At 33.6% G+C, this 11,035-nt stretch overlaps 1 non-coding gene across 1 annotated transcript; it reads left to right on the forward strand.

Moving 5' to 3' along the window:
- The first annotated feature begins 5,181 nt into the window (after positions 1-5,181).
- Positions 5,182-5,288, forward strand: LOC131182677 (small nucleolar RNA R71). Its single transcript, XR_009150938.1, has one exon. It is a non-coding gene; the product is annotated as a small nucleolar RNA R71 (small nucleolar RNA).
- Positions 5,289-11,035: the final 5,747 nt, after the last annotated feature.

Genomic DNA, 11,035 nt, shown 5'->3' on the forward strand with positions numbered 1-11,035 from the left:
ACCAACTTTCCTCCATTGAAATACATCCAACCTCACCAAAAACACAAGCCATTTGCTGCAGACACCCTTTTTGCTGCAGATTTCATTTTTCCTCTGCATAAACCAGATTGCAGCTCCTGCACAGGTTATGCAGCAAAAACCAATCAGTTTTTGGGAGAATTTGAAGGACAAAATTTTCAAGTTAAGGATCACTTCCCCAACAGTTCACCAGCCTTTCTTCATTGAAATACATCTACAAGGGACAAGATTCAAGATAAAAACAAAATCAATGAAAATGAAAGTAAATCAGCAAAAGCAAAATAAAAGGACTTGGGATGCCTCCCAAGAGGGCTAATTTATAGTCCTTAGCTGGACTCTTCATGAATTTCAGTGAAAAAGAGGTGAGGGATTGGAGAGCTTGTAACAGCTTGCTCCCTTTATTAGATCTCCAGTTATGTAATGTTTCAATCTATGCCCATTGACCTTAAAATTCCCAGATTTTTCACTCCAAATTTTAATTGCTCCATAAGGGAAAACTTTAGAAACTCTATATGGACCAGTCCACCTTGACTTGAGTTTTCCAGGGAACAATTTCAATCTTGAGTTGAACAACAAAACTAAATCACCTTCTTTGAATTCCTTTTTTCTAATATGCTTATCATGCCAAACTTTAGTTCTTTCTTTGTAAATACGGGCACTTTCATAAGCATCCATCCTCAGTTCCTCAAGCTCATTAAGTTGTAATAACCTTTTCTCACCAGCTTGATTAAGATCAAAATTCAAGGTCTGAATGGCCCAATATGCTCTATGTTCTAGCTCCACAGGTAAATGACAAGACTTACCATACACCAACCTAAAGGGAGTAGTTCCTATAGGGGTTTTGTAGGCAGTCCTATATGCCCATAAATTATCATCTAGTTTGATAGACCAATCTTTCCGAGAATTGTTCACTGTTTTCTCCAAAATATGCTTGAGCTCTCTGTTAGAAATTTCAACTTGTCCTGAAGTTTGAGGGTGGTATGGGGTAGCTATCTTGTGCACTACACCATACTTCCTCATTAAGCTCTCAAATTGCTTATTGCAAAAATGGGAACCACCATCACTAATTACAGCTCTAGGAGCTCCAAATCTGCTCAAGACAAATTTCTTCAAAAATTTCACTACCACTCTAGCATCATTAGTTGGAGTTGCAATAGCTTCCACCCACTTTGACACATAGTCAACCCCAACTAAGATGTATCTATTACCATATGAAGGAGGAAATGGCCCCATAAAATCTATTCCCCAAACATCAAATAATTCCACTTCAAGAATATTATTTAGGGGCATTTGATCTCTTTTTGACAAATTTCCACTCCTTTGACATTTATCACAATCCAACACAAATTTCCTCACATCCTTAAAAAGATTTGGCCAAAAGAAACCAGCTTGCAAAATTTTACTAGCTGTTTTAGAGATTCCAAAATGTCCTCCATAATCAGAAGCATGGCAATGATGCATAATACTCTGTGTCTCCTCATCAGGAATACATCTCCTTATTAAACCATCACAACATCTCCTGAAGAGTAAAGGGTCATCCCATCTATAAAACTTCACCTCATGTAAAAACTTTTTCTTTTGTTGCCATGTCATACCTAGAGGTAAAACTCCACAAGATAGATAATTCACAAAGTCTGCATACCAAGGTAGTTTAGCAACAAGAGAGAAAAGTTGTTCATCTAAGAAAAACTCATCAATAGGGATTTCATCTAATTCTTCATCATCCAATTTCAGTCTACTAAGGTTATCAGCAACTACATTTTCAGCTCCCTTCTTATCTCTAATCTCCAAATCAAACTCTTGTAGCATCAGAATCCACCTAATGAGCCTAGGTTTAGCCTCCTTTTTACGGAGCAAATACCTGATGGCTGCATGATCTGAAAATATAACCACCTTTGAGTCAATAATGTAAGGTCTGAATTTTTCCAATGCAATGCTAAAAATTCCTTTTCAGTTGTTGCATAATTTGTTTGAGCCTCATCCAGTGTTCTACTAGCATAATAAATAGCATAAGCCTTTTTGTCCTTTCTTTGACCAAGAACAGCTCCAATTGCATAGTTGCTAGCATCACACATAATTTCAAAAGGTAGGCTCCAATCAGGTGGTTGCATGATTGGTGCAGTGATAAGAGCTTGCTTCAACCTGCAAAAGGCATCCAAACACTCTTGGTCAAATACAAATGGTGTGTCATTACTTAACAAATTAGACAAAGGTTTGGCTATTTTAGAAAAATTCTTGATAAAGCGTCTGTAGAACCCGGCATGTCCTAGGAAACTTCGAATCCCCTTGACATTGGTAGGAGGAGCCATCTTCTCTATCACTTCAACTTTGGCTTTATCAACCTCTATTCCTCTGTTAGACACCAAATGTCCAAGCACTATCCCTTCCTGAACCATGAAATGACACTTTTCCCAGTTTAACACAAGGTCAGTATCTGCACATCGCTGCAAAACTTTAGAAAGGTTAGCCAAGCATATATCAAATGAAGATCCATAAACAGAAAAATCATCCATAAAAACCTCCATTATGTCTTCAATGAAATCTGAGAAGATTGCCATCATGCACCTTTGAAAAGTGGCTGGTGCATTACACAACCCAAATGGCATCCTCCTATAAGCAAAGGTTCCATATGGATAAGTAAAAGTGGTTTTCTCTTGATCATTTGGATGGATAGGGATTTGAAAAAAACCTGAATATCCATCTAAATAGCAAAAGTAAGAATGCCTAGCCAGTCTTTCTAACATCTGATCAATGAAGGGAAGTGGAAAATGATCTTTTCTAGTGGCAACATTTAATTTTCTGTAATCTATGCACATTCGCCAACTAGTCACCGTTCTAGTGGGAATTAATTCATTATTTTCATTTTTGACAACTGTCATTCCACCCTTTTTTGGGACAACATGTACTGGGCTCACCCAAGTACTGTCTGAGATAGGATATATGATCCCTGCATCAAGCAACTTCAAAATTTCCTTTTTAACAACTTCTTTCATATTTGGGTTCAGCCTCCTCTGATGTTCAATAGATGGCTTACAATTTTCTTCCAAAATGATTCTATGCATACAAAAGTGTGGGCTTATTCCCTTAATGTCATCTATGGTGTATCCCAAGACTTTTCTAAATTGTCTCAACACTCTTAACAACTTATCAGCCTCTAAGGTACTCAAGTTTGCATTTACAATTACTGGATAAGTGTTATTAGTGCCAAGAAATTCATACCTGAGCTGAGAAGGAAGTTGCTTAAGTTCTACCTTAGGTGCATCTTCTTCCTTGAATGATGGTTGCTTAGATTCTGCTTTTTCCTTTTGTGTGAGTTGAAAAACTGGAGCAGAAATGAATGGTGGACTACCCTCTAAGTGTTGAGCATATGCAGTCACATGAGGGTTGTCATAGTTTATGCCTCCTCCATGAACCAAGCAATTTTCAAGTGGATCTTCTGGATATTTCTTTCTGAAGTGTTCTTCAACCAGCTCATCAATGATATCAACTCTCAAGCAAGTATCAGCTTCAGAATGATGCTTTTTCATAGTGTTATTAATGTTGAAAACCAATTGTTCTTCACCAACTCTAAGAGTCAATTTTTCTCCTTTCACGTCAATCAAAGCACCAGCTGTAGCCAGGAAAGGCCTTCCCAAGATAATTGGAATATTAAAATCTTCCTCCATGTCCAAGATGACAAAGTCAACAGGTATATAGAACTTTCCAAACTTCAGAGGCACATTCTCCAAAATCCCTTCAGGATACTTGATTGATCTGTCAGCTAACTAAAGAGAAATATGGGTAGGCTTTAGATCTCCCATATTGAGCTTCTCATAAATTGAGAGGGGCATGAGGCCAACACTAGCCCCTAAATCACATAAGGCTTTTGTAGAACATGATTCCCCAATGTGGCATGGAATTGAAAAACTCCCTGGATCCTTGAGCTTTGGAGGAAGTTTCCTTTGAAGGATAGCATTACATTCTTCTGTCAAAGCTACAGTTTCATCATGTTCAAGTTTCCTCTTGTTTGAGAGAATTTCTTTCAAGAATTTTGCATAAGAGGGCATTTGTGAAAGAGCATCAACAAAAGGCACATTTATGTAAAGTTTCTTCAAAACCTCTAAGAACTTCCCAAATTGCTTATCAAGCTTGGCTTTTTGAAATCTTTGTGGAAAGGGAAGTTGTGGCTTGTAGGGCTTAGGAGGTATATACTTCTCTTCCTTCTCTTCAATTTTCTCTTTACATTTTTCTGCACTCTCTTGTTTTTCACTCTCATCAGTTTCTTTTTCATTTTCTCTCTTCTCACTGTTTTCACTCTTCTCATCATTTATAACTTTCCCACTTCTTAAAGTAATAGCTTGACACTGCTCTCTTGGGTTTTCTGGTTGACTTGGAAGTTTTCCAAATGATTTAGCACATGAGGAAGATGCTTGTTGTGCAATATGGTTTTCCAGCATTCTGTTATGTGTTTGCATCTGTTCCAGCCTTGCTTTCATCTCTCTCATCTCCTCATCATGCTTATTTTGGTTAGCAAGAATCTGTTGCAATAAAGCTTCAGTGGTGGAATTTTGTTCTTGCTGTTTTGGTGGAGGATTCATATTTTTCTGCTGAAAATTAGGCAATGGTTGCCTATTGTGCTGATATGGAACTCCTTGTTGCTGTTGTGGTTGAAAATTCTGATTTGGAACTTGACTTTGCTGATTTCCCCATGAAAAGTTGGGATGATTCCTCTAAGTTGGATTATAAGTTTGAGAATAAGAATTCCCAATTTGCTTGTTTCCATAATTACCAACATATGCTGCTTGTTCTCCATAATCTACTCCACAGCTGGTAGTTCCCTCTGCATAAGCCACTTGTTGTGAACTTCCAGCTGATGATGATGAACTAACCAACATACTCAAGTCTTCCATCTTCTTAGCAAGGACATTTGTAAGTGCATCAAACTTTGCATTAATCATGTTGAATGGATCAAGATCATACATTCCAGCAGCTTGCCTTTTTTGAGTTGGAGCTGGTCCTCTTGGACTACTCCAAAGATGAGTATTCTTTGCAATTTTCTCTAATAGCTCATAAGCTTCATCTTCATGCTTCATAATAAATTCTCCTCCTGTTTGAGCATCAATAATCCCTCTGATTGCAGGAGTAACATTTGTGTAAAAATTCTGATTTATCATCCATTTTGGAATGGCATGATGTGGGCATAATCTCTCTAATTCCTTCCATCTCATCCATGACTCATAAAGAGTTTCATCTTCTCTTGGTCTGAAAGCTGTCATTTGATTCCTCAGTTCTTGAGTTTTTCCAGGTGGAAAATATTGTGCAAGAAATGCATCAGTGAGTTGCTCCCAATTTGTAATGGAGTTGTGAGGTAAAGAATCAAGCCAATCCAATGCTCTATCTTTCAAAGAGAATGGGAATAGCTTCAGTCTTGCTGCATCATCAGATACTCCAGGTTGTTTTTGCATGTCACAAATCATAGCAAATTTCTTCATAAGTGTGTGGATTTTCAGAAGGATGACCTCCAAATTGAGAATTCTGAATCATTTGAAGAACTCCAAAATCCATCTTGTAACTATTTGCATCAATTCTTGGTCTTGCTATACTTTCTGTCAAGTCATCAAAACGTGGAAAAGCATGATCCATCATACTTCCCCTAGGCACATTAGCATTAACAACTTCTCCACCTTGGGCTGCATTTTCATTGTTTTGATCATTTCCAGCATTAACACCAATTCTCATTCTTTCATCAGCCATGACTTCTTCTAATTCAGTTTCTCTCAAGGCTTCTTTCCTTCTTCTAGTTTCTTTCTTGTTGGTCTTACAAAATTTCTCAATTTCAGGGTTGAATAATAAGGATGTATCACTTGTGCTTCTAGCTCTTCTCATAAAAGATTAAGAGTACCTGAAAAAGAACAAACAAACACAAAATGAAAAGATAACAAAAATAAAACTAAAAACAACTAAAATAATCAAGAATTCAATCTTAAACAAACAACTCCCCTGCAACGGCGCCAAAAACTTGATGTGTCCCTACCGCAAGTGCACGGGTCGTTCAAGTAGTATAGAAAAAAATATCGTTCCCACGAGGAGTTGTGTTAATGATTGAATTTTTGATATAAAAAGTTGACTAAATTGAGCTATTTTTGAAATTAAAGTAATGAATTGATGGGTATTAAGAATGTGAAATCTATGTATGCAAAATTAATAATCTATTCAACAATGTATTAATTAAACTAAAATTGCATCAAATTGAAATAAGCAAGTTCAAATATGGCAATATTCAAAATGGCAAGTAATTAAATTCGATTAGAAATTAACAATGGTAAAAAGGTGATTCCGGAGTTCGGGATTTCATATTCGAGCTATTTTGGGATTTTAAATTGGTTATCCAATCTTGTGAAACTAATGGGTTTTAAGGAGATTAATTCTTAAATCCTTTGAATTCCCTTTCGAGTGAGACAAAGAGTGCCTTAATCAATCTAATCCTACTTTCGTAGACTTAGAGTTAATTAAAACCCATTAAGTCCTTTAATTAATCTGTGAATCCTCTTAATCCTTAGCCTATTTCTAGGTCTAAGTTAATTAAGTCCAATTTCTTGATTATTTATCACAAGGCCTTCTCCTTTCGGTGCTTCAACCATGGATTAAGAACATTACTTAATGGGATCCTACACTAAGCATGTCATTAAGCACACAAGAAATGAATAAAACTCATTAAGACCACAAAATATGGATTACCCAATCAAAATCCACAAAATATCTAAAATATTACAACCCTTACTCCAGAATCAAAGGTAAACTACTCACTATCCATAATGCTTACAAGATATATTGAGTTTAAATGGAAATAAAGCTTTAGTCTAAGCTAAGGAATAAGAAATTAAACACTAGAAATGTAGAAAAAATGTAAGGAAAGAAAGAAATCTGCAAATCTTGGTTGAAAATGGTGGGGAAGGTGAAAGTGACTCCTCAAATTCTGCCTCCCTTCTCCTTTCCTTTTCTGCTCCTTTTTTCCTCTCCTCTAAAATGGGAAAATGAGACTATTTATAGCATTTTTCTGACATGGAGCCCTAAAATGGTATGTTCTAGGAGGAATTATCTGAGGGAATCTTCTGCCAGCTCATTAATGAACTCTTTATGGGATCAGCATAAGTGGATGCATAAGTTATGCAGTCCCTTATGCGATTTTACTGATCTGGTTCACTTATGCGAAACTGCATGACTTGGTGCATAGGCTATGCACAATTCCGTGAAGGTGCATAAGGGAGGCGAGAATGTGCATAAGCTATGCAGTCTCCTTATGCACATTTCGGCAGGTATTGGAACAGTGATTTTTCTCCTTATGCAGATCTGCATAGCTTATGCGGCAAGTTATGCACAATTTGGTCAATGCACATTTCAGCTTGAAAACTTGTTTTTGACATCTTTGGCTGTAGAAGTCACTCCTCAATGGCAAAATTTCTCTTCAGTCCTTCAAAAACACCATTTTTCCTACAAAACAAAGTAAAAATTACAAATTAATCCAAAATTGACAATTATGAAAAACTAACTAAATAACTAATGAAATTAGCTAAAAGTGACTAATAATCAAATAAAATGGCTATGAAATTAAACCTAAATGATTATGCAAAATGTATGCATCAAGATTCCATTTCAATAACTTCACGCAAGCTCAATTGCCCATACTCCAGCGACGTTGCTAGAATCTCCATTTCCATTCAATCCCTAATACTCTAAACTCTGAGAAGTTTGCTTAGTCATTTCCAGATGGGGCCTTCCAAATTTCTGAACAATTGGCAGTGGTTGCTGCCATTACCCAATATACTTCCTCAGGCAGATTGTGAACTGAAGATGGAAGAAATGGAGCCATGGAAAAATGATTGAAGCAATGATGGAAAGAATGGAGTTGTGAACTAAATAGTGTTCTGTCTCTCCTAATTTCAAATGACAAAAAGGTTGGAAGGGATAAGTTTGAGGTTTTAAATGAGCTCTTCTACACCATAGCTATTGCAGTCACTGAAATTCGATGAAGGGGTGGGTTATATGTAGCGCAAAATATAAAGAAACTGAATGTGGTGTTGTGTGTATGTGTGCAAAAAGAGAGAGAGAGAGAGAGAGAGAGAGAGAGAGAGAGAGAGAGAGAGAGAGAGAAGGGGGGGGGGGGGGTGGAAGCAAAATATATAGAGCAAATCCTCTGTTTTTCTATGAGAAAAGCATGATAGAAAGTAATGATTATGTGACATAACACTGTGAACCACACAAGATCAAATGTTCATCTATATGATAGAGGCTACCATCCATGCTAGTCATATCACATCCTACTAATGTGCATGGGCCATGCACATTGGGGAGGAAAGGAAAGTCCAATGCATCTCCAAGTTCATTCGGATCAGGTGGTTGACTTGACATGTCTAACTCCACCTGTTGTATTGAGATTGAGCAAAATTGTAGCTGTAGAGAGGTGCCCACATAATCCTCAATAATAAAAACCGTGTGATGAGAAGAATCTAAAGTGGTTGTAGCGCATGTTTCTTTCTTATTTTGCTTTTGTTTTTTCTACAAGCTTTTATTTTGAAAATGTTACAACTATGCGAAACATTTCACCTATGTATTATTGTTATAAAATAAAAAAATATATATATACACATACTCATCGTGTAATAGGGCCGTCAAGTTGCTCTGTCTTAATCACCACACCGATGTCAGGTCAAGAATGGGATAAACAAGGTCAATTGGAGGATCAAGGCCACCAAGATTCTAAAGCATTATAAACCAAACCCAAAGCAAACTCTTAATTTTTCGCATAGCAAACCTGTAGGAAGAACATTTCCTTTGAGGAAAAGCTCATATGCCACTTTTGGGCTTAGGACGACAATGAATGATAATTAAAAATATTTGTTTTAAAATTTTATTTTAAGTGGGACTATTTTTATTTTTATAATTAAAATAATATTATAATATTGGTTTTTAATGCTAGGTCATCACATTTTAACGATGTTAGTTAAAATGCCTTCATTTGATAATGGCACATAATTACAGGGTATCACTTTGTCACAAACAAAAATTCAGACTCTGAAGTGAAAATACGCATAACCACAAGGTACTTTTTTGTAATTTCTCCTATAAAATAACCCTATTGCATTACTATATGAATACATGAGTTAGGTAGCGTTGGAGTTATATAATATGTATAATTTTACATAAAAAAAAAAAGAGGAAGCCGAAGTCCAACTTTATATTGAATTATTAGCAAAGCTTTCGGTATGAAAGGGTATATAATATTAACGGTTCACTTTCACATGTTCGGTGGTCACATTATTTTTATTTAGAAATATTAATATTATTCTAAAAAAATAATATTAATAATTAAAAAGAATCAAAGGTGGTATAAAAGGAAAAGAAATTAAAAACAAAATTATATGTATATGCTATATAAAATTATAGGCATATAAAATAAATGTGTTAACATATTATAACTTATTTAATGATAATAGCTAGCATCAAGAGGATAATCATTTAATAATTTGTAATTTATATATAAATAATTGAATAATTAATAACTTAATTATAATTTAAAATAATTGAATAATTAATTAATAGAAAAAAAAATTTAATGAAATTAATTAACTATATTTTATATATAAATTATCATTTGAGATATCACATAGCAAGTTCTTTTTTTAAAATACCATATAACAAGCTATTAGAAGAGTTTAACTTATATATATATATATAATTACCTATGCTAATACACGTGGTTACTGATAATTTTAATAAATAAATAATTTTAATTTTATATATTTTTTTTTAATTTTAATATATGAAAATAAAATAATATCTCAAATTTTCTTATCAATTATTTTATATTTTATTTTTATTATTTATATATGGACTAAACTTTTAATTTCTTAAAATTTTTAATAAGATTTCATAATATAAATAATAACAATATAATAACATAATAGAAATATTGATTAAAAATAGGGAAACATTTGAAATTGATTCAGTTATATAGTTATTTTCATCATTTTATTTTAAATATCAAAATTTTATTATATTTTCTGAATATAATAAAGAAATATAATATAATTAAATATTTTCTTTATTTATTAATATTAATATTATTTTTAAAAATAATATTATTAATCCTTATTAAATAATAGAGAAAATTTAACGAAATTAAACATATTATGTTTTATAAATAAATTTATTATAATTTCATAATTTTATTGACAATATCAGGAAAACTTTACGTGCGTTATATATACATATGAATATTAAATAAAAAATATTATTATTTTATTTTTTTTATTAAAAAAATAATATAATAATTTTTAGATAATAAATTTAATAAAAATTTTGAATTTTGATAGTTAATTATAAAAAAATAACATTTAAAAGAAAAATAAAAAATAAATTTAGTATAAAAATAATAATTTTACGTGTCAACTCCTATCAACTACTCTTTTATATATAGAGAGAGAGAGGAATATCGGACTAAATGGGTCCCATCAGAGCGTGGTCTTTATGAAATATAAATTATGGAATCATATTCCTTTTTTAATATTCATATATAAAAACCATATTGCATTATAATAATAGCATATGATTAATGAGTTGAAAGTGATGTATGGTTGGCCAAGTTTGGTGGTGATATAGTATTTCTGTGACGCCCCTTACCCGTCTATTGTATAGCCGAGCAAGAAGTGCCACATTCGGTGCCGGAGCACCCTATCTTGTCTTGTCATGTTATGTCTATTGTAAATTTTAATGTCCTTTAAATTAGGCAATTTACGCGTAGAAATTTTTTTTTTATATCTTATTTTTGTGGAGACCCGAACAGATGCTCCTCTGTTTTATTAGCATCTGGCGGGTTCCACTATCACCTGTTAACATATTCATAGTCATCTCACATATTTCCATATCATATTCTCTTTTATCATATCATTCACAACTATTTATGAGATCTCAAAATGAAGTGTCATCTATTGCATTCATATTGAAATTCATAGATAATAAATTATAAGTTTTCATTTCA

Source organism: Hevea brasiliensis, chromosome 8 (assembly GCF_030052815.1).
Source record: "Hevea brasiliensis isolate MT/VB/25A 57/8 chromosome 8, ASM3005281v1, whole genome shotgun sequence".
Classification (NCBI taxonomy): Eukaryota; Viridiplantae; Streptophyta; class Magnoliopsida; order Malpighiales; family Euphorbiaceae; genus Hevea; species Hevea brasiliensis.